General features: G+C 37.8%; 1 protein-coding gene and 1 long non-coding RNA gene across 5 annotated transcripts in view; one reads left to right on the plus strand and one right to left on the minus strand.

Annotated features, from left to right (window-relative positions):
- Positions 1–6,389, minus strand: part of LOC107666190 (glycerophosphodiester phosphodiesterase domain-containing protein 5-like) — a 53,437-nt gene that overhangs the window by 20,915 nt on the left and 26,133 nt on the right. The gene's annotated exons all lie outside the window — the stretch shown is intronic.
- The window catches only part of LOC107666193 (uncharacterized), a 9,852-nt gene continuing 5,450 nt past the window's right edge, over positions 1,988–6,389 (plus strand). Inside the window, exons 1-2 of the long non-coding RNA XR_001631644.1 lie at positions 1,988–2,078; positions 2,164–2,266. This is a non-coding gene — a long non-coding RNA (uncharacterized LOC107666193). The remainder of the gene's footprint in view (positions 2,079–2,163; positions 2,267–6,389) is intronic.

Consider the following 6,389-nt stretch of genomic DNA (forward strand, 5'->3'; position numbering starts at 1 on the left):
GTCCTCTTTTGGAAGACCAAACAAAGTAGTTTCGCTTTCACAACGAAGCACACAGCGTCTTTACGACATGGCGGCTTAAACAACAAAACTACAGCGAGAATAAAAGTTACGCCTTCTTTCTTTGCGTGAACATTTGGTCGGCGTTATGCAAATCTTCCCACATAGCGACGTAGACATGTGGGGGCGTGTTAGAACGAGCCGTTTTAGGTAGGTGTGGCTGACTCTTAACTTTTATAAAGAATATCTCTTTGGATTTGAGACTTTAGTCTTTGCAACTTTACAGATCTTCTTTATGCACCAAGAGCTTGTAACACTCCAAAGAGAAAGGAAAAATTGAAATCGCATCATATGACCCCTTTAATTCCTGCACATGATTTGCATAAGGTTTTTTTGTTTTGGAAAATGGACTAAAAGTGGACATAAGATTACAAGTATAAGCCACCCACAATAATAAAAACCATGACCAGTGTGGTTAAATCAAATCAAATCAAATAAAATTCTGTTAAGAAAGATTACTCCTGGTAACATGAAGAAATTCACGGTTCTCACTGCACAATAAAGAACATGCAGGTCAACAGCTCTTATTTAAAAAAAATTTTTTTTCATTAAATTAAAATGTGGAGACACATTGGCAATCTTCTTCCTCATCACTACACAAAGAATGAAAACAGCAGGTAACAAAAAAAAATCAGTTTTGTTCAGAAATGAATGATCCGCTTGGCTCATAAAAAGCAGTTAGAAAGCATGTATTAATTCCTAAGCCCCATCATCCAAAAACGCCTAAATATAGATGCATAAAGAGGATTATGGGTAATTCTGAGTAGAAAAATAATTCACACAAATAAATGCTGCTAAACCTGAGATCTCCCACCAGCATCACAGACTGTCTGAATGCGCCAAATCAATATCACACCATAAAACGGGTCAAATGTCAAATGCAGTATTGTTTTTCCAAATGATGTTTCCACCGACTTTAAAAATGGCACCAGACTGAGAACAACAGAAATGTTCAGCACTGACATCACCTGCCAAAAGTCATTACCACAAGAGTAGAGTGGTGGTGGTTGCAGGGCGTTACTATGCCGTTATTAAGTAACTCTAATCGGCTTTTAGCATGTTGCTAAGCAGTTGCTAGGTAGATGCTAACAAAAGAGCCCCAGATTATGATGGCTCAGGTCCCTTGTTCAATGCAAGTCTATCAGATTTTTTTTTTCAGGGATGTTCAATATTTCAGTTGTTCATTGCATGACTTATCCTTCATAACCTTGAACACACAACCTTAACGAGACGACATGAATTGATATACACGGCTGTGTTTTTGGCACTCGTGGTTGTAGCAGCTGAACAGATTGCCATGACATCATCAGGGCCAATGAGCAACAAGCAGCATACATCTTAACAGGAGGGATTCAGAGCAGCGCTGGTCAGCAAATTGTGTCTCCTCTAAACGAGAAAATTATCTCATCATTAAGCCTCAAAAAGCTTATTTTCAAAAGCCTCGTTTCATTACTTCCCGCTGATCTGAGATGACAGCACGACTCCACTACTTAGTACCAAAGTAAACACACTTTTTCCACTATTTCCTGAGGGGAGAGTTGAATTTGTATTGTGCATCTATGACAGCGTTTCAACTGTCTGAACCTTGAACGTCTAGTTGTAACAATCACAGAGTTATGTCAGATACAGAAACACTTCTATGAAGAAAATCGAAGTAACAATTCCCTTTAAAACGATCCTGGCAAAGCTTTGCATGGCACATTTGTTTTAATGCTGTAAAGACTCTTCCTAATTGGTTAAGGTGGGGTGAAATGGCATGGTTACAGTGGCTGCCTATAATTATCTTCATTAAGTTAAACAGGCTTATCCGATACTGAAATATGGGCATGATAACAATATCTCAGACTAAGATCTGCCAAGCACTGGCTGCAATTATGAAAATTAGCCAACAGCTTTTTTAGCGTTTCCTGAGCAAACAACCAAGCCAAGCTGAACCAACAAGACCGATAGACAGCAAAAAGCAGCTTTTCTTTGGAGTGCCTTGACTTTGACGCCCCAGAATCATATAATTTATTCATACTGTAAGTATTTGCCGCACACATCTGCTCCCTTGAGGCACCAACTGTAGTTCAAAATCCCACTGACTGCTAAATATCTATTCCACAGAGGCAAAGGGCAAAGAACACGGGGAGGCTGGCTTCCCGATGTGAGAGAGTGAAGGAGAGGCAGTGGGTGTAAGTGAGCGGATTGAAAAATGGAAGTGGAAAAGGTAGGGGAGTAGTTGAACAACATCCTTTCATAACAGTCCCTCAGCGGTAAATCCCATCAATAAGCAAGGTGCAAAATCAGGTTCCTTTGTACAAAGTGGACTGACCTGGTCTGGAACAAATGTCATGCAATCCATTAACAGAACTTTTCAAAGAAGTGATGTTTTATTCATAGAGTGATTATTATACTGGTGCACTTTCGATAGGCCTATGTGACTACACAACTGAAAATAAAATGTCACTGGAGGTAAAATTCAGGTCATGCGAAATTAAAATGTGGCTGTATAAGGACTATGCAAAAACGACCTTTACTAACCCACGTGGATTCAATTTAACACTACTAGTACTTAAAGCTTTATGGGTTAGTTAGATAATTTCTACTGAGTTGTATAATGGAAGAGGTGTGAAGTACAGTACAGTAAATTCTCACTATAGTGTTGGTATTTACATAAGGGTATTTTTGGTCCTGAAAGTAGTTCGCTACAGCTCGACAATGTCTGCCTGAGGGTTACAGCCAGATATGCTAGATGTCTAAATGAAAACGCTGTGAACAGGACTAATTTCCACTTGAAATTACACGTTTATTTCTATTCAAAGTGTTCCATTGATGTTAAAGGGTTAGTTCACCCAAAAATGAAAATTAGCCCACAAATTACTCACCCTCAAGTCATCCTAGGTGTATATGACTTTCTTCTTTCAGACGAATCCAGTCGAGTTATATTAAAAATTGTCTTTGATCTTTCAAGCTGTTTAATGCCACTCAGCGGGTGTTGCATGAATCAGTCCAAAAGAAGTTAAAGGGGTCATATGATGCTGCTAAAAATAACATTACTTTGTGTATTTGGTGCAATGAAATGTGTTTATGCAGTTTGAAGTTAAAAAAACACATTATTTTCCACATACTGTACATTATTGTTTCTCCTGACTGGATTCATCTGAAAGAAAAAAGTCATATACACCTAGGATGACTTGAGGGCGAGTAATTTGTGGGCTAATTTTCATTTTTGGGTGAACTAACCCTTTAATTGTTATGTAAAATCAATGTGGGTCAATAATGTGTCGGCCGCCACAAAATACTGCCTTTGCAAATATGCAAAAATCACAAAATGGAATATGTATTTTAAATATGGATGACAAAGAACTAAATGTCAGATGCACATAAATCTCTATTCAAAAGCACTGAATAACAAAGATCTGAAAATGAAAATTCTGTCATCATTTACTCACCTGTCATTCCAAACCTGGATTACTTTTTCTTCTGAAGAACATAAAATTGAACGAAAATGTCATTTGGAAAAATGTCTCCGTGTCCATACAGTGAAAGTCAATGAGTTCTAAAACAACAGAATTTATCATTTTGAATGAACTATTGAATGAACTTTGTTTTTCTCCAATGTAAGCATAACCTAATAATCTGCATGCTGACAGACAGGGAAAGATTAAATCTGACAAGAACAAGCATTGCAGGTCACCTTGTAGGAAATGCTGGCACTAGAAAACATACCCATAGATAAGTTAATCAAAGCCATTTAAGAATGCTGTAAACATGAGCCCTGAATAACTGCAACAGCACTGGAGTGGAGAATCTTAAAGCAAAGTCCTCCTAATGTGAATCCAAGTAAATGAAGAACATTGCAGTGAACAGATTACTATGTGCAATACAGCGTCTAGAGAACAGAATGTAATCACAGACATAATCTGTGTTACTGAGGGATGGCAAGTGTTTAAGAGCACCAGTCTGTTGCTGATGCTGTCTAAAGATGCATGTACATGTCTGTGAGTTTCTTCCAATCGACTGGAAATGACAGTCTTCAGCCTGAGGGAAAACACTGATTGGTTGTATGGCCTCTGGCTGAGTCTGTGGTGGCGGGTACACGGGTAGAGTCACTGTCTGTCATTGTGCATCATGTCTGTGGTGACACTCTGCCCTCAGTACCGACTGGAAAAGGAGAATGTTTTAACATACAACAGTGTTTTCACCAGACCCCAAGGTATTTGAACTTTGTTTACCAGTGAGGTGTTAAAAGGGATAATTCATCTAAAAATGATCGTTCCAACCCCGTTTGACATTCTTACATCTATGGAACACAAAAGATGATATTTTGAAGCATGTTCGTAACCAAGCAATTTTGGTGACCATTGACTTCTACTAAGAACACGGAGACATTTCTCAAAATATCTTCTTTTATGTTCCACAGAAGAAAGTAATTCAAGTTGAAACAACATGAGAGTGAGAGTGAGTTATGAGGATGCACCAAAATCTTGAATGCCATAGTCAGAAAACATGAACAGAAACTAAATTCAACTGACTAGATAACAACAAAGAAAAAGCAGCGTGATTGTGAAATGATCCAGGTTTAAATCACATTTAACGTAATCAGTGGTTGGTTAATGCTATCACTGGCATATGTATAACTACACTTTTACTTCAGCGTCTGTATATTTAAACAATATTTTAAATATTTTCTGGGCCAACAATGTAAAGTCACATCAAGGAAACTAGTCTACATCACTTATTTAATAATACTACATTAATATAATTCATTTTTTTTTTAGGGTTTTTATTTCAGGGCACCATCAAGGTATTTTTTCCTTCCAATATTTTACCATTTTTCAAAAGTAAAACTTAAAAAGGGTTTTAAACACTCAAACATTTGCTATGCTCACACTGCAGCAGTAGATCACTATCATTTGGAGGCTTACTATGGTTATGTTTATAGACAAAATTGTTATGAAAGAGACTGACAGCCACATTCTATAAACAGTGACTCACAATCAAATTTTAAGAGTGATTTCAGTTGATGTGTGCTGTATGAATGGAAGCAAAGTCAACAACTAGCTGTACGCTCAGTCATTGACGCATGTGTACCACACATTATGATTTACTCCTTATAGTCAATCACGAACGTTAGAGCTGTCAACCTCTCTCAGATAAAAAAAATTTGAGAAAACTGTGGAGAGTGTTTGGGTAGATCCTCCTGAGAGCTTTCGGCAGCATCTTTTTAAAGAAATTAATACTTTTATTTAGCAAGAGTGAAGAGAAGAAAAAAAATGTATCATAAAAATATTAAGCAGCACATCCATTTTCGAATGTGATAAAAAGTTGTTTCAAATTATCTTTAACAATACTCCTGTTTTTACTGCATTTTTGTATCAAATAAATGCAGCCTTGATAAGCATCAGAGACCGCTTTCAAAAACCTTTTAAAAATCTTACCGACCCCAAACGTTTGGACGGCACTGTATATAATGGATCACAGTTATTCCACTGCATGCCGGTTCCTGCTGGTATTGTTTTTTGAGCTATATTGGCTTGCACAGACCACACAGGGGCTTGTGGGAGAAAATTACACTCCTATTCACGTGCCCTTTGTGTTGGGATACGTAAATGGAAAAACTCTCAATTATTACTGAGGAGGGATCTCTTTTCAGTGGAGCACAATTTACAGCTTAAACAGGAGACGAACACACATTTCTCTCTCTCTCACACACACACACAGGGTGCGAACTACGGGGGAGCTAGGGGGAGCTCGGCTCCCCTTAATAAGACATGGGCTCCCCTGAAAACGTGATTTGTGAAATTTTGGGGGGTCTCAAAAAATATTGACAATGTGTTATTTTGACGTGCAATTTCAGTTTTGTGTAATGTGATCATCGTGGATTATTATGTGTAAAATTGCAAAAATATCATTCATTCATTCATTCATGCATGATGGCGATTTAAACCTAATTCACTTCAATAAAGATAACTATACATGCTATTCTTGTCATGAGCATCAAGGTGTGGGGGTGCTGCGGTGCAAATTCCACTCATGTTTAGTACATGTTAACTTAAAGATTCGTAGAAAAAATATAAACGTTGGACTCTGTGGTCGATTCTGTGTTAAGGTAAGGCATGTTATTCGCAATTATGTGTTGTGGCTGGGTTGTTATAGGTCTGCCTGACTCTCAATGTCTTAGGCCTAATTGAACGGAGGAATTATGGTATTCTTCTGTAGCCTGACGACGAGTAACTTTAACCGTTGTTCATGTGAACTCAAAGACAGCCTGATGCTTTGTTTATAGACTATTTGTGGGTGGCTGTTTGTTGTTTCACCTATCAATTCGTGTCGATAAAGTATAATAG

The sequence above is a fragment of the Sinocyclocheilus anshuiensis genome, unplaced genomic scaffold (assembly GCF_001515605.1).
Source record: "Sinocyclocheilus anshuiensis isolate Anshui unplaced genomic scaffold, SAMN03320099.WGS_v1.1 scaffold984, whole genome shotgun sequence".
Classification (NCBI taxonomy): domain Eukaryota; kingdom Metazoa; phylum Chordata; class Actinopteri; order Cypriniformes; family Cyprinidae; genus Sinocyclocheilus; species Sinocyclocheilus anshuiensis.